Source organism: Ceratotherium simum, chromosome 13 (genome assembly GCF_057802395.1).
Source record: "Ceratotherium simum simum isolate JZ-2026a chromosome 13, ASM5780239v1, whole genome shotgun sequence".
NCBI classification, from domain to species: domain Eukaryota; kingdom Metazoa; phylum Chordata; class Mammalia; order Perissodactyla; family Rhinocerotidae; genus Ceratotherium; species Ceratotherium simum.
The window spans coordinates 59,740,791-59,763,080 of NC_141912.1; positions in this window are offsets into that span (position 1 = coordinate 59,740,791).

The following is a 22,290-nucleotide window of genomic DNA, read 5'->3' on the forward strand; positions in this document are numbered from 1 at the left end:
ACGACTGACGTGGATTTTTCAACCATACGGTGGTGAAGGTAAAGGCAGTTTCATTTTTCACTGGAAAACATGTAAATTCAGTTTGGTTTTTGCACTTGAGTGTTTGGGAGAAAATTTATATCTGTAGTATAACTGTATATATAATATGTGTAAATTTTAACGTAGTTGTATGTGAATAAAACCCTTTTTCTTTCCACATGTTATTTCTATTGCACTCTTTTTGTTTCTCCTGCTGTTATCAAAATTAAGCATTCATTATTTATGTAAGATACAGAGCAAAATGAAAGTAAAATGAGAGGTAAATACTAGAGTATTTTGATCATACATATTTAAATAACCATAAAGAAATTGTTATTTTCAGATATACCTAAGAAAGTTACATGAGAGAATAAATCTTACTCTACCTATTCTTAACATTTGTATCTTATTATGTGCTAAGCATTTTTTTTTTTTTTTTTTTTTTTTTTTAAAGATTTTATTTATTTTATTTTTTCCCCCCAAAACCCCAGCAGATAGTTGCATGTCATAGCTGCACATCCTTCTAGTTGCTGTATGTGGGACTCGGCCTCAGGATGGACGGAGAAGTGGTGCCTCGATGCGCACCCGGGATCCGAACCCGGGCCGCCAGCATTGCAGCGCGCGCACTTAACCACCAAGCCACGGGGCCGGCCCCTGTGCTAAGCATTTAAAATTTTCTTTTTTCCTCACATTGTTTTCTTAGGTTTACTGAACCATAAAGCAAGGAAAATAAGAAAACTGGTTCATTGTTACAGAATACTTCTCATCCTGGTTTCAAAGTCTTCTGATTTTCTGCTTTTTTATCTAAACTCACATTGATAGTGCTACATATAATCACAAGGAAATGCTGCAAATGTGAAAATGTTAATTTAAAGCGACGCCCATTCCAAGTTCAAAGAAGCATCCCTCACATCCCTCACACCAACAATGGCGCTGCCTTGGTTGGTTCAGAGAGTTCTACCCACACAAAAAGCAGGCTGCTGACTCTTACGGACAAAAGTGAGTGCTTCACAGATTGAATAAAGCCATCTTTCTGTTTATCACAATTGTAAACATTTTGCAGAAACAGCACACTCCATGCCTTTCTTTTTCTCTTTCACTTCAAAGCCTTCAGCATTTCACGGTGTGTCTTTTACCAATGTGTTGGTGAAGGAAGCATATATGAAACTCAAATTGGACCTTCCTTTATTTCAGTTACATTGTCCATTTTAGCTAGGCTTTATTTGAAAATTATGAGTTTTTAGCTCTTTCTTCTGACTTACTGTCTTTGTAATGATTTTTTGTCTCCATTTATTATTACAGAATGTATTATTTTTCCAATTATGTACTATTTATTCCTAAATAAAAATGAAATATTTAACATAATATTGGTGCAATAGTTAACTTCGCAGGCTTGGGTGCTCAAACCCTACATATTCCAAAGGAAGGAATGGCCCTTTACTGCCTCCTGGAAGATAACTTCTGAGTCTTGGACCATCCTGCCTGATAACACTGTTTTATACCTGACACCTTGCGCTATGCCAAATAATTTATGCTAATGATATGGTTTATGATGAAAGCCTTTGTTTTAAACCTGGGACTTTGGATCACACTGTATCAGTTGAACACTGCAGGAGCTGAAGACTGATTATCTAAAATGCGTGCCTTGTGACTGACCCGAATAAAAACCCTGGATACCTAGTGAGCTTCCCTGATGGGCAGCACTTCATACATGTTGTCACACACCACTTCTGGGAGCGCTGTCCATGCAACTCCGCTGGGAGAAGACATCTGAAAGCTCGTGCCTGGTTTCTCCTTGACTTTGCCATCTCCGCCTTTTCTTTCACTGTTTTTAATCTATAACTTTTGATTGTAATAATTTTAATTTTTTTAACAATCTGTTGTCTCCATAACGTCTTCTCTGGAAAGGACATCACCAATTCAATGGTATTTCTGTTCTTCTTAGAATTGATATATGAACTATGTTTAAGAGTTAGGCAATTTCAATGATTGCCTTGTGTATTATAATATATTTAAATCAATTAATATAATATAATAATCTAGTTGGTGAACTTTATTTAGTTCAAGAATTTTATTTCCTTTTCAACCCTGCTGCTTTCTGCTATGATCAACTCCTATTATTACTGAAGTTAGGCTGAAATCATAGACTAAAATAATGTTTAATCGCATTATGGAAATTAGATGATTTACCTGCAAGTAAAAAGGAACTCTGACTCAAGCCATATTTAAAAATAGACCATAAGTGATGTCACATAATTAGATCCAGAGGTTGGGCAGGCCCCTGAGGGGTTCAGTCATGAGTGCAGTAATTGATCAAGGGCCAGATTTCTTCTATTGCTCAGCTCTGCTGCCTTCAGCCTCACTCATCATTAGGTAGCACCCTGCTCCCCTCCTTGGGTCTGAAAATGGCAACAGCAATTACATGTATAAAATCCAGATGTTAGAAGATCTGGAAGAGGTCAGTACCTTTTACTTACATCCTATATGCTGGTGAGGAAACCCTTGCCCAGAAGGAACTCCACTCTTATTTCAGAGACCAGCAGAGGGTCACATGTCCATTCCTACAGGAACCCCCAAAGTGAGATGGGATTAGCATCACTGACTTAGACAAAGCATCTGGGATGAACAAGGACCAAGCAACAGGGCCCCATAGCTAACCGGTGGCTAGATAACTGATGGACCACGCCTGTTTCTGGTCATGGCTATCCAGACATTAGTTGTAATTCTTCATTTAGGAGTCTGCCTTCCTTGTGGGAAAGAAACAATTTGCCACAAATTATCCTTTCATTGTAAAAACAAACACTGTCAGTATGCTGATAGTCAAGATACATCAGTGAAAACAGATCTGTTTTTCAAAGCATTTTCTTCTGACTTCAACTAGTGTAGTCCTTTTGTGAAAATCAGCTCGGTTGCTAAAGAATAAACTACAAGCCTAGACTAGTATTGCAGCATTAACCTGTGTTGTATGTCATTTATTTTCTGAAGCCAGTCAGTGAATCCACCTTGAGTAGATATTTTTTATTTCAGGCTGTCTGAAAAATGAGGAGCTTGAGGGGATCTCATTGATTTGCCAACTGTGTCACAGTCCGTTTAAGGCAGAATGGCACATGCTTGTGACAAAGGCGATGACAAATGGATATGTACTGAAGGGACAACACCAACACAGACAAATGAAGGAACTGATGGAAGTGTACAAAGTGAGGTGGAAATCAAAATAAAAGTTAAGATTATAAATGACAAAGAAATATATCACATGTGTGATATATTTCTTGAGTTAGATAAAAGTGGGTGCACATAAGACTGACAACACTTTTTAGGATAATTTCTGAAATTTTACACAAATTATCGCCAAGAGTTGTGAATCCAAAGAGTTAGCCCTTTGATTTATAATATTTACATCAAACTATATATAGTGGTGAATAGAACATTTTTTATTACTATAAAGTTAAAAAAATATTGCTTGAGTTTCTGTTTTCTAATATTAATAATTATGCATACGTATGTATATGTAGCAACATGCCACATAGGCAAAGTTAACTATATTTGTAGTGGTTAATTTATGTTAGCCCACATTAAGATATGTTAATAATATTCATAGATACTAACGAGATGCAGATCTTGGCAGGTAGAATTGTGCTCACAGGCATTCAGGATGTGGTCATCAATGTCCTGTTCACATCTCAGGCCAGCATAGCCCAGATTGCATAAGCGGGAGAAGCCATCAACCACTGAAAACAACAGAAAAGAGAAAACTCTTAACATTCCTTTAATCATGGTATAGGTAATGTTAATTACTCTAAAGAATGTTGTATTCATCTAAATGTGTTTCACTTTTCACCAAGGAAAGTGTAGATTTTTATATTTAATGCTCTATTACACAGTTCTCTACAATATTTTTTAAATATTCTATTTAACTTAAAAACTTTAATTATTTGAAATAAGAACAATCACAATGGACATTTGGTAACAGTTTGCAAAACAACGATGAAAATATCCAATTTTCTCTCTCTGTCTCTTTTTTTGTCAGTAAACAATACCTATAATAAATAGGTTACTTGTGTATGAATTGGCTTCTCTCAGATTGCTTTAGGTTTAATAAACAAGAAGTTAACGGGTTGTTTAGGTGAAAAATGATCTCAAAGTTGATATTGAACTACTTAAGCCTTAGTTAAAAAGAGTGTTAACATTTCGTCATAATCCTTTTAAAAGTCATGATCAGAGGCTGGCCCATGGCATAGTGAAGTTCAGCATGTTCTGCTGTGGCAGCCCAAGTTCGCAGGCCAGAGCCTGGGTGCAGACCTACGCCACTCGTCAACCATGCTGTGACGGGGACCCACATATAAAGTAGAGGAAGATTGGCACAGATGTTAGCTCAGGGCTAATCTTCGTCAGGGGTAAAAACAAAAGTCATGATCAGAGTCTGTTTTCTATTTTATCATTAGCGATGGAAAAAGCACGGTCTCTGCAGCATCTCAAGGAAATGGTGACAGCATGGATTGCCGCTGGAGTAGGCATGGATCTACGGCCGCTTCTAGTCAGTCTCTGGCTTCTTTATCCCTGAGCCTTACCACGTGAGCTACACTGCCTCCCTCTCCGTGCGTGTACCTGCGATTACTCTCATTAAACACTTAGGTCCTGGGTAGCAACAGCGTTTTCAGTGCACTGTGAGGTGTTTAGCTGGCTTCTAGATTTCTGCAGCCACGTTTCTGTACAACACGTGGGGCCTCTAAGGAGAACAAGGCAGCCCACAGGCTTCAAAGAGAGACAACGGACACATGAGAGTTGGCAGCTCTTTAGACAGGAATTGGCTTCTGTTTTACTTTACGTTTTTCATCTAGCATCCTAATTTTTAATGTCTTATTGAATGTAAATGATTAATTATTGTACAGGTATAGTTGTAAATTAATGAGATAAAACGATATCAGTTGGTGCATCTCTGTATCTTATATAAGGTATTAGGTATGTTAACAAATTAAAACCAAATGTTATACAATATGTAATTAAGACATTGTGGAGTACCATCAATCATAATAATATTAAAAAAGTTTATGATTATAATTCAAGTTTGGATACTGATGCAAATTGGCAAGTAACAAACAACTAGAGTCAAGTTAACTTTCAGCATAGATGTAGACATTCTCTGTGTAGATAAATGATAAATTATTTTAAAAGAAAAATGACAACAAAAGATAACTTTGAATTTACAAAGGGTCTGAAAGACAGATTGGTGTTAAAAAACAAAGCATGCTTTTATTATTAAGAAATATGTTTTCTTGCTTTCTAAATGTTGACTGTGCTGGGCTAAGAAGGTAAGAAATGAACTAACTACGTGCCAGATGAGAACCTGGGAATTAAATTGGATACCATAGGGAAAATAAATAAACAAACAACCATAATTTGTTTAAAATTTAAAACAAAGCAACAAAAAAATGTTTTTTTTTTCCCTACAGCTAGTTTGTTAATTATGAGCTACACGATCACTAACCACCATTTTATCAGGAAAACCTTTTCCTGATAAAAAATTATTTTTTTTTACAATAGTGTCTTGTTTTGTTGTTATTATTTTTACCAGAAAACACAGTCACTGTATTAGTATTAGTCTTTGTTTATAAATATTCCCCTTCTACTGTTTTTAATTGAAATTTTCATCAGCTAAGCCTTCTACAAATCTGGATGTATTATTCATTTTATACTTAAATATACACCAAACATCATACATTAGTTGTACTCATTCAGTTTCTTATAATGATAAAACTTTGTGGTGAAAATATAGATGTGAGTATTTTAATAACATATTGCTAATGTGGTGAATAATCACATAATGTTTGAGATTTACAGGTTCACAAATACATATTAATAATTATTTCTTATATATGGTCATGTAATACATACTATTAACTTGAATTCAGGAAGTTTGGCCTCCTCAACTATTTTATTTTTGAGAAACTATTACGAATACAGTGTCTTAGATTTATGCTGATACCAGTTTACATGTATGATCTAATTTTTAATAAAAGTTTTGGGTCTCTTGTTAAATCTCCTTGGGAGGGGTCGAAAATATGTTCTCGATAATTCTAATATTTTTGAAATACATCAATGTATCAGGTTTCCAAAATTTACACTTTCCATAATACATTATGTATGACCTCTAAAAATTTAATAGGTAGAATTACATTGTAAGTAGCATATTTGGAAATTATATTTTCTCATTGTATCGGGAATTATGAGTTAAAATATCTATGGAGACCTTATAAAAATCATATATATGTATATGTGACTCCGAATATATCAGAAGTGCTCACAGATCAACATATATAACCATTACACTAGGGCTACCGAGGTCTAAGAAAGTTGCAGACCTCTCTCTCAGGCATACCACTCTGCCTTCTTTAATTTATTGTGAGCACCAGAAATTTGAGAGCCATGCCCAGCATCCCCAAACACCTGTGGATTTGAGTTCAGAGGTAAGATAATAGTGACTTATGTCAAGGTAATTTGAGAAATTCACAAATTTAAAAACACAATCTTTAAAATGCCAAAATCTGAAAAAAAAAAAAATGATAGTAATGTTGGTTTAAATCAGGAGTAACAAACAGGTGACCCACAGCCCCAAAATATGTTTTACCTAGCTGGCATAGTGTTAGAGAAATTGAATATATATTAGTATCCATGCGGATTTTCCAGTTTGCTAAGGCCCCACCACTACCTTTTGTTTTACACCTGGGCTGCGCCACCCAATGTAAAAAATTCCACTATGCTCCTTAAAGATATGCATTTACAGAGCATTGGTTTAAAGAAAAGAATTCATAATTTCAGTTAAATGATACCCCTTCAAAATAAAATGACTTTCTATCAAAATGTACTTTTTCAAACATTATATTATCTTAACCATTCATCCATTTACTAAGGGATCATACAGAAATATATTTTAAAGGAGATAAAATAAGGCAAAATAAGATAAACAGTTTTTTTCAACATCCTTCTAGCTCTCTCTCTTTTTTTCCCCTTCATACCTCTTGGCCATATCCAGGTCACAGGACTATTTCACGTCCGGTTTTTCCTGTGTCTCAACAAAAATTATCCATCTTAGGCAAGTTCTTCAACAGAAAAATCTATGTTCCAATATTCGATTTTCTTCTTTTTCGTCTTTCTCCCTTTCCTTCCTCCTATTTTCCCTTCTTTTCTTTCTGCCTTCCTCTTTTTCCTCTATAAGTTCACATTGCTTCAGGGATGTATATTTCAGTAGGAAGAAATGTGTGTGTGTGCGTGTAATACATGGGCTAAAATAATGAGTTATTTTAAATCATGAACAGTGCTTTCCCACACCTACAAATAAATACTTAAAAAAAATTTACCATTGAAAAACAAAGAAAAAAATGGTTAATTCCTACACCAGAACATAGAAGTCACATCTCATTAAATTTTCTCATTTACTACCCTTATGACTCACAAAAATAGAAATGAATTTGTCAGAAGTGGGGGTGTTTTGTGAAAATAATTGGCATTGGCTTTGATATTCAAGGCAGAATAAAGGCAGTAAATAATCCTGGCGGCCTTGTGACCTATTCGTTACCACGACGGAGTCTAACTGGACTGGAACTGCTGTGGCGAGTGACTCACTGTCAGAGCGGTGTCCGTGGGGACAAGAGCCGGAACTGCCCTCACCGACACTGGACTCACAGCCTGGCCCTGCAGAGCCTTCCCCACACCGGCACTGGGCCCCCAGGGGAAACGTTTCCCCATCCATTTCCTCTCCACACACAGCTCCGTTCTCACGAGGACCACCAGCCTCACAAGACCCAGATTCACAGTGAGGACCCGAAATGACAGACCAGACTGTCAGGGCTTATCCAACGGACAAATCCCTGCCACTGCTGCCGTTACCTGGCACATTTCTGCCTAAGTGCAGTCACTTTAGTCCCTAGGCAATAATTCTCTTCCATGTCATCGTTGTGGTTCTCCCTCTGTCTCTATTACAATTTAAGAAAGGGATGTTATTTATGATTTCTATGCTTCATCTAACAGAGTACCAGCAGGCAGCAATGTTAAGTGACAGCATTTTTTAAAGTATCATTTTGTCTCTTCATACTTTTCACCTCTTGTTCAACAATGTTCTCTGAAAACACTTAAGAAAGTGCATTATTAATGATTTGAAGCTCCCTGTGTTTTCTTTCTGGCACCCCGGGGTTTGCTATCACTATAACCTTTGCTTGACAGATTTGTTGCTACTCTCAAAACTAGTAAACAATGAAAACAGAACAATTGAATAAGACTTTAATCTTAAGAGTAACACCTCAGTCCTGAAACTAAGTTTTAAGTTTTACTCGGAAAATGTAACCAGATAAAGTGATTGTCACTGGGTGAAATGTACACAAGTATTTGGAGATAAGAAATAAGATGGCTTAACCCTGGGGATTCCATATCAAACAAAAAGTGAAGCATAAACAGCATCAAATTGCTCATCAAAGCAAAAGCGTTATTCAGGTGTCAGTTTTCCAGGCATAGTAAAAATATTTGGAATATAGCTATTTGGAAAATATTTAAATAGCGGCATTCATTCACCAAAACGTGTAGCATATACGTACAAACATAGGTTCTAAAAGTGCCCGGCTGAACACCTCAGAGAAGAAAATGTCCAGTAATCAAGAAGTCCTTTAACTGCTCAGGTTTTCTCAGTAATTTCACAACTGTAGGGATGAGGGGACAGTAAAAAGAATTGGGATAAGGGAAACATACTCAACGTTTAGAAGGACAGTGGCAGATGCAGAAATTCTAAAACCTCGAGATGCCTATGGTTCTCCCAACTCTGATCACAAGAAAAAAAGGTGAGAGGGCCCTAGAAACTGCTGAAGACATCAGCAATGTATACAGCAAGGGACCCGAAATAATATAGTTGGTGTTCGTAAAATAAGAGCAGGGAGCTGTACCAAAATGAACAGACACCCTGGACTTCAAGTTTCCAAGTCCAGAAAAAAAAAAAAAATACAGAACTACTTCCAAAGAGCATAGAAATAAAGATTTCCTTCAATAAAAAAATCTCTCAGGGAGCTGTTTTTTCTAAGAGCTGTGGTAAGTAGTAGTGTGGAGAATTCAAATAGGAACGAGGTCTGCTCCTTGTCCTTAAATCATTATGAGATTGAGTGTATTGCAAATGACACATCATTGGATACTATTCTATCATAATGGAAGTATTATTCTTTGTAAAATAAGAGAAATTGCATTGAACAAACATCTGCCAGAAACACATAAAATGAATTGTCCCTAACAAAAAGTTCTCATGCATATCCTTTTTTGCTAATTACCTACTTCTAAATATTTAATTGTGAGAATAGGTATTTTGCTTTGCTAGTGGGAATTTAATTTAGCTTGTCTCTTTCATAGATAATTTCATGCATATAATCCATTAAGTTGCTAAACAATAATTCATACTAGTATTTGAGAAAACACTTATGTTATTCTCTTTTACAGAATACAAATGAGTTCACTGGACCCTCAATACCCTTCTGATATGTATATTAATTCTTTGTACAAATATTTAATGAGCCCCTACTATGTGGTAAGCTATGTGGTAGATGCTGGGGTTATAAACAATGAGGAACTCAAATAATCGAGTAAATCAATGCAGTGTAATTAGGGGAAAATACGGTCAGTTTCCCATGCTGAGGAGTCACTGTGGTTGCAGAATTCTAATATGGTTTCCAAGATCCTCACCCTCAGCCCACGTGGCCTGTGGAATCCTCACCGTTTGAGTGTGGGTGAGATTTGTGAAGGTGATGGAATATCATTTCTGTGATTATATTACATTATATTGCAGAAGGGATCTGGGGACATAATTAAAGTCACCAGATCAGATGACTTTGAGTCAATCAAAAGAGAGATTATCTTGGGTATGTTTGAGCAAATCAGGAAAGACTTTAAAAAAATTCAAAGGTATTCTCCTCCTTGCCTGGAAGGAGCAAAATGAAAGCTGTATTGTAGCGAGTGCCACATGGCAGGGAATGGCAGGGGGTCCCAGGAGCTGAGAACACTCCAGGTAGACAGCCAATAAGGAAGAAATGCCAGAGTGTTAAAACCGCAAGGAAGGAAGATCTTCCAACAACCAGTGAGCTTGGAAGAGGAACATGGACCTCAGAACTGCTCACAGCCCTGTCAGATAGCTTGATTTCAGCCTACGCATGCTTCTCTCAGTATGAGCAGAGAACTCAGCTAAACCATGCCAAGACTTCTGACCTGCGGAAATTGTGAGATAATAATGTGAGTTGTTTTAAGCTGCTAAGTTAGTGATAACTTGTTATATAGAATAGAAACTATACTATCCAATATAAGGGTAACTATGGCATCTTAACTAGTATTGGAAAGCTTCCTGAAGAACTGCTATACATTATAAAGGCTAGCCATGTGGGGTACAGAAGGGATGGGAGGGCATTCTAGACAGAGATGAAGGCCAGAAGGTGAGAAAGTCCTGGGAAGTGAAAACAAATTAGTATGAATGGAACACAATGTGGGAAGAAAGCAGATGCATTACCATTGATTATAACATGCCACTGGCTGTAAGAGACATTTATTCTATGCACCATTGAGGCTAGTGTGGTAGACTAACAATGCCTCCCCCCAGATATTCAGGCCTTAATTCCTGAAACCTGCGAATGTTACCGTATACGGCAAACAGGAATTTGCAGATGTGGTTATGTTAAGGATCTGGACATGGTGAGTTTATCCTGGTTTGTCAAGTGGGCCCTTAATGTAATCACAAGGGTCCTCCGAGGGTCCTCATAAAGGGGAGGCAAGAAATCAAAGGGAGAAAGGAGACATGATGATGAAAGCAAGAGGTGGGCTGACACAAGGAAGGGGTCCTGAACCAAGGAATCCAGGCAGCCTCTAGAAGCTGAGAAAGGCAAGAAAACGGAAGTCTTCAGAAGGAATGCAGCCCCGCCAACACTTCGTTTTAGGCTTCTGGTCCCAGAACCATAAAATCATAAATTTGTACTGTTTTAAGTTTGTAACAATTAGTTATAGCAGTCATAAGAAACTGATAAAAGGGGCAAAAGCTGCCAGTTAAATTCTCACATAATGGTTAATATATCATTATTGTAAAAATGCATCCCAATGTCAATGATGTTAATGTTAGTATGTGATAATGTTAGTTATTATGTTAATATGTGATAAAAATAAGGAGGTGTTAAATGAAATTCACTAATTTGAAATAATATCTCGGTAGGTTGGGACAAGATCATAGAATGCTTTGTGATCCACAGGACTTGGACCTGTTCACATTGAGAAGCTGTTAAAACCTTCCCTTAAAAAGTGCTAATGAAGTACGCTTGACCTTCTCACACTGAGAACCACACTGCATTTCCAAGCTATATTTTAAAAATCTATAATGTTTATGTTTTCTCTGAGGTTTTATTTTGCTGAAAACTATATCCTGTTGACACACTTTAAAATTGAGAAACCAAGGTCATATACATTTTATCTGCATACATAGTTGGTAGGAAAAATTAAAAACCTATTTTCATTAACTTCCTTTTACAACTATGCCATCAATTCACAAAATCACAAATGCTGAGGTTCCCACTGAAATTGTATTGGTAGTAGAAATGTACATTTAACAGAATTATTTTTCCTCAAATTGAAATTTGCATCAATCAAATTACTATGTTACTTTTGAGTTTATGAATCACTGTTGGTATCAATTTCTTTATGATAATGTTAAACTTCTTAAAGAAAAATACTGTTTTTAAAAACTGAGTGGTAGATATGTTTATGAAAATGTAAAAATGCTAAATGTGAGTCCATATTAGTCGAGTAATTTGAATTTTTCTTTGTGATAATTTAGATAAACTTAAAGAAAAAATGCTGTTTAAAAATTTTTAAGTGATAGAATTCAGATATTTATAAAAACACGGCAATGTTATAAGTAAATAAATAATGGGTTAGGGGCTACATTTCTGTCAGGAGGCGACATATAGGAGGTGTAAATGACAGTTAATGAAGGCACAGTGACATCCACTACAAAGGTGAGTGAAATGAAAATCAAATTGTACACTTCTACAATCTGCAACAAAACCTTGAAAGGATCAGACTGGACAGTATAAAATCTGTCTCTATAGCGAGATCAAGGGATATTTATTGAGTAAGTAGAGTAGTTCTTTATGAAGCATACTTCAGAATACTACAGATGTACTCTTTTCCTCCTGTTAAAATCCATTACGAATCTATTATCCAAATTCTAAAATAAAAAACAATGCTTTTTACTCAACAGAAGAGCCAGATGACACTATATGTCTTTAATGGATATTAGGTGAAAATATTTCTAATATGTGTTTTTGTGCATTGTGAATGACCAGAGAAGACTTCTTTTATCTATTATCCAGAAATGTCATGTAGACCAATGAAATCTGAGCAATGAATTTTTGGGGAAATACTATTTCTCTCTCTCTCCATCTCATCTCTATCCTCTTTGTCATCTGTTCCTCCATCTCCCAAATGCCCAAACCCACAACTCCCAATTATATTAAGAAGATTTGATTTTTTTTCAAAGCTAGTGATTAGTGAGACAGAGCAATGGAAATGACCACTTTTTTTCCCCCATAATCCTTAGAAATTTCCTCAATTATTTTCCCATAATTCTCATTTAATAGTGGTAAATCATATAGATGTATTTTATAAATATTGGTCATATATCACAATGAATAATTTAAAAAAATTTTAAATACAAATGGTATATATTTAAGGTGCATGACATTGTCATTGGGTGAAATGCACACAAGTACTCAGCAGCAATAGGGCCTTCAGAGGTAAGTTGAGATCAAATATAAAAGGAAGTTTCTTGTTTGCAAATTTACATTTTTAGTCACTTAAAATGATATTATATCTTTTGCTTTACAAGTAGAACAGTAATCATTTATCAGGAACACATTCTAAGAGTTCAGCCTAGATTCCTGCCTAGTCATTTTCCCAAGCCCAGGTCTTAATACTACTTACAGGATTAAAGGTTGCAAGAATTTTTCTCCTGTGACAAGACATGTAAATTACAATTCCAGATTAAAATATGGTACATACTGGTCTAATAAATTAAACAATCTCAAGTGAAATATGATTGGTGAGGTTAAAAGTTTGAAAAAGTGGAACAATTCTAGTCAAGACTGAAGGTGGCTCCTTTTGTCACATCACTGCAGCCCTCTTCTTTAATACGAACAAACTTTAGTCTCCCAAGTGGTCTTCTTGTCATCATATTTGACGAAACTAACTTGAAGTTTGGAAACTAGTCATAAACACGAATCTGTAGGTCTGTAAACTTCTACTCAGAGTAAAGAAAGAATAAAGACAGTAATGTCATAAAAATACATCTGCTGTTCGTATGTTTAGGCAGTTTTGATTCAATATTCATAATGATAACAATCACTTAGAACTTAAAACGCACTAGATGTTGTTTTAACTGTTTTATATATACCAACTCATTTTATTCTCGCAAAGAATCTATGGGTAGGTACTGTTATTATCTCCATTTTCTAGGTAAGGAAACTGAGGCACAGGTTGATGACGGCAGTAGGGGAGCACACTCCATCCCGGCCATCTGGCCCAGATTCCGAATTCAATCACAATGCGGTGCTGCTTCTCCTTCTCTTCATTTTTTCAAAACTGTTTTGTTTTTTTTTTTTTCGCTTGAGGAAGATTGGCCCTGAGCTAACATCTGTGCCAATCTGCCACTATTTTGTATCTGGGACACCCCCACAGCGTGGTGTAAAGATCCGAACCCAGGAACCCTGGGCCACCGCAGCAGAGCATGCGAACTTAACCACTATGCCGCTGGGCCAGCCCAGCGGCATAGTTTTTTTTTTTTTTAATCTAAGAAATTTCAAGTATTTTCAAGTAAATAAATTAAAAATTCATTTTTGCTTTATATTTAATCTCTGAGTTGCCTACCAGTTGAAAATAATAGGTTTTGATGAAGATTATTACTTCATTTAATTCTTGTGATTCTATGCAAGCAGCATATATGCGAGGCTTTTTAAAAATATCTCAAATATTAAGTTCTAGGAACTAACCTTCACTCTCGCTCAAAAGTGCTCAAAAATGACTTTTTAAATCACCTTGAAAAAGGTTAGCTATTCCTCTAAGCATTCTTTGAGTATTATCAGTCATATGATTGGTTTCAGCAATTTCATGGCATAAATCCTCAACTAGGGTGATTAACAGTAATGAATTTAGGTTAAAGCCTAAAAACTGAATCAAATAGAAGCAAATGAATTCCCATATATTATTCCTATTTATAAAACTCTTCTTGTATATGAAAAACATCACTATATTTGGAGAAGTAATGTCACATTTAAATTTCCAAGAAAAAAATGCTCTTCTGAATATCTTAGAGATTAAATTATTCAATAGACTTCACAGAGTATATTTGTGTCCTTCATAACATTGAAAATCAATATGCATTACCCACAAAATGTACACTTGATAAAACATACCTCGTCATCGCAAATTTTGAGAGCTCTGAGTTCCCTCAAATCCATATTAAACATATAAACCACCAAATGTCAGAGATGACGCACCTGCATATCATCTACTTAAAACAACATCAGAGAAAAGCACGTATCACACCTACCAAAATCTCTGCAACAACGAAAAGAAATTGATTTTCAACCACGGGTTTTAATGAATGTATAAATCCGGGTGATTTGCCTGTCGAGATATGCATAACATTCGTCTCTGGTCTTCTTATCTATTTAACCATTATAAATTTAGAGAATTTAAGTTATTGAAGAAAGAAAAACTAAGAATTCTTTCATTCAGCAAATAAACAGTGAGTGCACTTGGTGTGATATTGTAGTCTGGTATAGCTAAGCATTAAAAGCCTAAAAAGAAAACAGAACAATTCCAGGCTCATGGATCTTGAATTTTCAATAACAGAGCAGATATATGTCCATGAGTGCAATATGTGTTTTAATGAAACCCTATCAGGGGCACAAAGGAAGAGTCATTATAAAAGATCACCTGGGGGCCTGCCCATGGCTCAGCAGTTAAGTGTGCGTGCTCCACTACTGGCAGCCAGGGTTCAGATCCCGGGCGCGCAGGGACACACTGCTTCTCCCGCCATGCTCAGGCCGCGTCCCACATACAGCAACTAGAAGGATGTGAAATTATGACAGACAACTATCTACTGGGGCTTTGGGGGAAAAAAAAAGGCGGATTGGCAATAGATGTTAGCTCAGAGCCGGTCTTCCTCAGCCAAAGGGGAGGATTAGCACTGATGTTAGCTCAGGGCTGATCCTCCTCACACACACACACACAAAAAACAGATCACCTGGGCCAGTGACCCTCAAGACAAGTGTGTCAAGATTAGTACAAGTCACTCATATACAGGATATGTTTTGAAAATCAGCCCATAAATACAACACTCCTGATAGTTAAATTATCCGGAGTGTAGTCCAAATTTTCGTATGCATTTTTATTATGCAATCGTGTATCACTGACTCTAATTCTTCATCAGCCATTACCTTCCCATTACCATCTAGAAATTCTTCAAAGCCTTTTTTTGCAGAGATTGGAAAAGACTTCTTCAGTCACTTATTTCATTCAGGAAATCTTAACATACATTTGCTAACATGACTTGATTTATAAGAGCTAATTCTATCCACTGTTGATTTAATAAATGGAACAAGGATATTATTAGGCAAATATAATTCAGGTAAGTTAAATACTGTAGGCTGGAACTCCGCTGTAGGCATTCTCCAGGGAAAAAAAAAAAAAAAGAAAAAGAAAAAGATGGTTTAGAGTTTCCAGGCAGATGGCTCATGAGCACAGTACCGGATCATGACATAAGGTAAACGTATAGTAGGGCATTTACGCACAGAAGGATGGGCTACAAATAAGACAGAAGTTGTTATGGGGTTGGGTTGCATCCCTGTATCTGACATTCAGTTAGGAGAGCACAGTCCAAAAGTTGACCCAGCACTTTGGAAAATACTGTCAGGAAATAAGTGCTCATTCAGAAATCTCTGACTAATCCCTCACCACATGGATTCTAGCCTTTCTTGTTTGCTTACTTATAATGTTTTTCTCTGACAGTGAGCAGCTTGGTTCCCATTATCTACAATTTATTTACTTACTTGTTCAACCCTAGTACATAGGTGAAGTTGTTTCAGAATCGCCAACCTTTACCTCGTGAGAAACAAATTTACCCACAAGAGTATGGTGTTATGTACAGATTTTTTGGCATTTGCCTTACTGTAACCGGACAAAACTCTGTTTTCCAAAGTCATTCAGGTCAGCTTCATCTGTCCTCGCTTCATTTAGTAAGGTTCTCTCATACATTTGTAATGAAGTAGTATTTAATTGTGACAGTCTGCCTTCTGTGATTGGACCCTTCAACATCTTGGTTGATTTTGGTTTTAATTTGCATACATTAAAGTTCACTTCATAATATATATCCCTACCAATTTTCACAAATGTATAGATTCGTATATCCACCATCAGAGTCCCATATACAACAATTACATCACCCTACTGATTCTCTTGAATGCTCCATCAAAAACAAGCCATCCTTCATCTTCCTACAACCCCTGATCTGCTTTCTGTCCCTATGGTTCTAACTTTTCCTGAATGTCATATAAGTGGAATCATGCAATACATATCTTTTGTGTCTGATTTCTTTCACATAGCAAAAAACGTTTAAGTTTCATCAATATTACCTTAATAATTTGTTCCTTTGTATTGCTGAGCAGTATGTCACTGTACAGATGTAACAGAATTTGTTTATCCAGTCCCCTGTTGAAAGGTATGTTGATTGTTTCCAGTTTTTTGGTGAATATGAATAAAAGTATAAATGTGCACTATGAACATTTGTGTATTGGTTTTTGTGTGAACATGTCTTCAATTCACTTGAGGGGTGGTTCATATGGCAAGCATATGTTTAATTTATAATAAACTGCCAAATTACTTTCCCACGAGACTTTACCGTTTTGCATTCCCATCACTCCCAACCACGACAGTTTTGGTTGCTCTGCCTCCTCACAAGCATTCAGTACTATCAATTATTTGTTATTTGTTTATTTAATTTTAGCCATACTAATAGGCGTGTGGTGCTCACTGTGGAGTATTAAGATCAATTTTTGTTAACTTTTTATTTAAATATTGCTTAAGCTTACAGAAAAAATTAAAAATAATTCAAGAAACTCCAGTACTTTATTCAGTCGCCAACTATATATTTTGCTATATTTGCATTATATTTTCTCTTTATGTTTACCTATACTACATACATTTCTATTATATGTTATATTATCCCTATCATGTGCATTTCTTTTTGTGAACTATTTGTGAGAAAGTTTGAAATACTACAACCCTTAGGTACTGCAGTGTGCATTTTCTAAGAACAGTATTATTCCTTACACTGTCATAGTACAGTTACCAAAATCAAATCTATTATCTAACCCACAGTCTGTATTCAAATTTTATCAATAACCCCAATAAAATCTTTCACACTTAGCTTTTTTTCCTTGTCGGAATCAAACCCAAGATCACATCCTGAATTTAGTGTGATTATCTTTAGTCTGGAACAGTTATTTATCCTTTCTTGGTCTTTTTGGACCTTGACATTCTGCAGATCACAGTCCAGAAATTTTGTAAAATGCCTGTCAATTCTGGCTTATCTGATTTGAGAATATATACACGTGTCTCTTATGAGTCATTCACCCACTAGTTCTAGGAACCATAGATGATTTTCTACCTCGATCATTACCTTCACATACTTTAGCTGATATTCTGCTATAATGAAGAGCTCTCCCTTCATACTTCCCCAAGTATTTGTCTATTTTTCAACTCATTATGTATTTATAGAAGAATTGATATATCTGTTACTATATTATTAAGTGGATTATAATCCATTAACTTCATTGTTCATTTTAATGCTCAAATTTTCTCGTATTTGGCCAGCAGAAGCACTTTCAAGCTGGCTCCTTCGTGTCCTTTTGACAAATTCTCATTTTTCTTTGAGTACTGCTTTATTTTGTAATGAGAAAAAATATTTATGTTTATCTTATATTTTTCCTTCTTCAGGCTTGGAATTTGTCTTTGCTCTAAAAAGCCATGGTGTATTTAAGTAGAGGATGATATTTAGAAATCAAGATCTCCATGATATGAGTGCTCAACTATCAGTGGACAGAGCTAGGAATTATATGTATACATATGTATCCATATATATATATAAATGTACATATAAACATATATACATACACATATATTTTTCTATATCTATACCTATATACACACACAGATACACATGCAGGCACGTACTTCAGATACACACACATACATATATATCAAGTTCATGCTGATACATGCAATTTCATGTACAGTACAGTATAATATAGTAAATACATGCACATACATACATAGTTATACTTATGTTTCTATGTCTCCTTATTAAAAACAATGAATTCATATTCATACCTCCAACTTACAACCAACACCACAGAGTGCATTATATTTCTCCTCCTTTCCATATTTGTCAATTCCTCTCCAACAGTGAGAAATCTAGCTCCTATTATCCTCAATATATACTAATTTTCTCAAGACTATAATACGTAGAAAAAAGTTTTAGAATTGCTAACCAAAACAACTGCAGATAGCAACGCTACGAATGAGAAATCAATTTACAGTGCTGTTTTCTGCTAAAATTTACATAGAATAAATGTATAAATCTTAAGTGTGCCTTAGACGAGTTTTTACAAATGCAGACACTTTCTAACCCAAAGGTAATCTTTTAAGGTGTGGAACACTCCATCATCTCAGAAAATCCCTTCATTCTCCTTCCCAATCAACCTTGTCCCTGGAAACAACCACTTGTCCGATTTTTGTTTTTCCTATTTGAGAAATAAATAAGTGAATCTTACAACGTGTTCTCCTTTTTGTTCATCTTCTTAGTTCAGCATAATGTCTGAGATATTCTTGTGTATCAGTAGTTTGATCGTTTTTACCACTGAGTAACGTACATATCATGGTACGTACATATCACTAGTTGTTTATACGTTTTCATGTGGACAGACATTCCGCTTATCTCTAGGTTTGAGTTTCTATGAAGAAGACTGTTATACACATTCTCGTAAATGCTTTTTGTAGACAAATATTTTCGTTTCATTTGCTTATACACCTAGGAGTCAATTGCTGTCCTTATGTTAGGTGTATGTTTAACTTTAAAATTAACTTCCAAACTGTTTTCCAAATTTTTACATTTTATTTTCTATCAGTAATTTATCTCTCTATCATCAATGTCTAAGAGTTCTAGTTAGTTCACATTTTCAACATTTTTTTTTTCTTAATTTTAGGCACTTTGGACTAGTATCCACCTTTGGTTTTATTTTGCATTTCCCTATGATTAACGATGGTAAGAAATTATATTTGCTTATTTTCTTTGACAAATGTTAGTTCCAGTCATTTGCACATTATTTTTAGTGTTTTTCTTTTATTATTGAATTATAGATATTCTATATATTCCGCTTTTAGGTCCTTTGTTAGATAGATGTTTGCATGTATTTTCTCTCACGCTCATCTGTTTATTTTCTTAATAGTGTCTTTTGTAACCAAAAATTTTAAATTTGATTAGTCTAAATTATCTTTTTTTTCTTTTATGGATATTTCTCTCTTTGCCTTTTCTAATAAATAAAAGCCTCCTCCTAGGTCGAAAAGAGCTACTCCCATGCTTTCTCCTAAAAGCTTTATAGTTTTAGCTTTTACATAAACATCAATGATCATCTGAAATTAATGTTTTATGTATGGTATGAGGTAGAAGTCAATGTCATTTTTCCCACATAAATATCTACTTATTTCATTACTGTTTATTGAAAAGACTTTCATTTTCCAATTGAATTGCCTCAGATCATTTGTATAAGTGTAGTTCTACTTCTAGAATCTTCTTTCACTTTCATTAATCAATATTCCCTTCATTTCTTCCTTCCCTCCTTCTTTCCTGCCTTCCTCCCTCCCTCCCTCCCTCCCTTCCTTCCTTCCCAATAAAACACTTTCGTGATATTAAGTTATGAAGTCAGTATAACTTCTGCAGGCTTTTTCTTTTATTCAGTAGATTGTTTTAGCCATGATAAGTTCACACATTTCCATATTTTAAACCAAATTGTCAATTTTCAAAAAAAACACTACTTGCATTATAACAGGTATTACATTGAATTTATAGATCATTTCAACCATATTCATTCTTCCAGTGTATGATCCAGTTACATTTTTTCCATCTCTATAAATCTTCTTTAATTTCTCTCAGCAATGTTTTATAGTTTTATGCATAGACATTTTTAAATTTTAATTTTGCCCTAAGTTTTTTATGCTTTTGCAGCTTTCATAAAGGACTTTTTAGAAAGTTTCATTTTCTCATCTCAACATAAACCTGATGCTATGATGGAAGAAGAGTTTTAGAGTCTTAGAAGAGAGTGTGTATTTTGCATGTAGATGAGATGTAAACAATCTGTGGCCACATGGCAGATGACAGTAGAGGAAAAGAACTACGACCCCTCTTTTTGAATTTGGATGAGCTCTGTGAATGTTTGCCTAATGGAACCCTGCAGGAGCATTACTTTGTCAATTTTGCAGCATAGATCTTCAGATACTGGCAGTTTCTAGTTCCTTCCTCTACAAATACTTACTCTAAGAGCAGATTTCTCAGTATCAGCAGTACTGACATTTTTCCCAAATACTTTTTTGTTGTGTGGGGCTGCCTTATTCATTATAAGGGGTTGACAGCTTCCTTTGTCTCTACCTTGTATTAGTTTGCTAGGGCTTTACCACAGACTGGGTGGCTTAAACAGCAGAAATTTATTGTCTTAGTTCTGGAGGCCAGAAGTCCGTGATCAAGATATTGGCAGGGTTGGTTCCTTATGAGGATTTTGAAAGAGAATCTATTTCATAGCTCTATCCTAGCTTCCGGTAGTTTGCTGGCAATCTTTGGTATTCCACGGTTTGTAGAAGTATCACCCAATCTGCCTTCATGTTCACATGGTGATCTTCAGTGTGTGTTCGTGTCTCAAGTTTCCCTTTTGATAAGGACACAAGTCTTATTGGATTAGGGCCCCATCCTATACCAATGACTTCATCTTAACATTTTACATCTGAAATGAACCTATTTCCAAATAAGGTCACATTCTGAGGAGTTAGGACTTCAACATATGAATTTTAGGAGGACACAATTCAACCCATAACATAACTACTAGATGTCCTTCTTACCCCTCCAGTCATGACAACCAAAAATATCTCTAGACTTTGCCAAATGTCCCCTGGAGAGGCAAAATCATCTGTATTTGAGAACCACTGCCCTACAAAAAATCTGGTCAAAAAAAATTTTGGTTACCCTTGAACTGCCATGTCCAAGGCAAGGAAGCAAGCCTTAGGCTTGAGGAAGCCTAAGGTTGGCATATGGAGAACCACCTGGAATAAGGGTGGTCAGCCAGCCTCAGTTGACCAAAAGAGATAATCAGTGGTCATTTAAGACATTATGTCCCACAGTCCAAACTCTGGTCATTATAAGTCACATCCCCCATGTGAAAAATATACTCTTTCCACCCACAAATGTTTTGTCTCATTGGAATTAGCTTAAACTCTAGGTTATCATTATTTAAGTTAAGGCGAGATGTAGAAGAGGCTACCTGATTATAGCTTCTCTGTTTTAGCATTTGGATATAGCTTTTCTTGATTCAGAGAACTACAAATTAAAAAGACCGGTTATCTGCTCATCATATTGTCATATACAAAGCTGAGGCAAAGACAAGAATATTGCAGTGAACACACATTCAAAAGGGGGAGGAAAGGGAGGAAGGTACATAGTAAAGAACGGTCCGTAGTGCTCTTCGATCCCTGCTCTGCAAGCCGTAAGTAATGGCTCATGTTTGCGAATGAGGAACTTTCGCAGCTTACTTCCTGCCAGACCCACACGTTTCTCTGAATTATGTCCTGTCTATCTTGGGGTGAGAGTTAGGGTGAACCCTTAAGGTTTTTAGAAGTATTTTTGTCTAGCTGAGGGGGTCTACATGCCTCTGACTTAAGTTATTTTATAGTCTTAACAAAGGGTTGAAAAGTCACGCACCCTTGATCTTGCACAGGAAACCCAGTTTTACCGGTAATATCCCGGATTTCATCATTGCCCTGCGTCCCTTTTGAAAATCTTTTGCCAACTAGAGAGTCTGGAAATAACAATCATGTTTATTTTCCAACACAGCAGTCCTGAGTTAAAAATATTTTCTCTAAAATCTAGTTGAAAACAGCCCATCATTA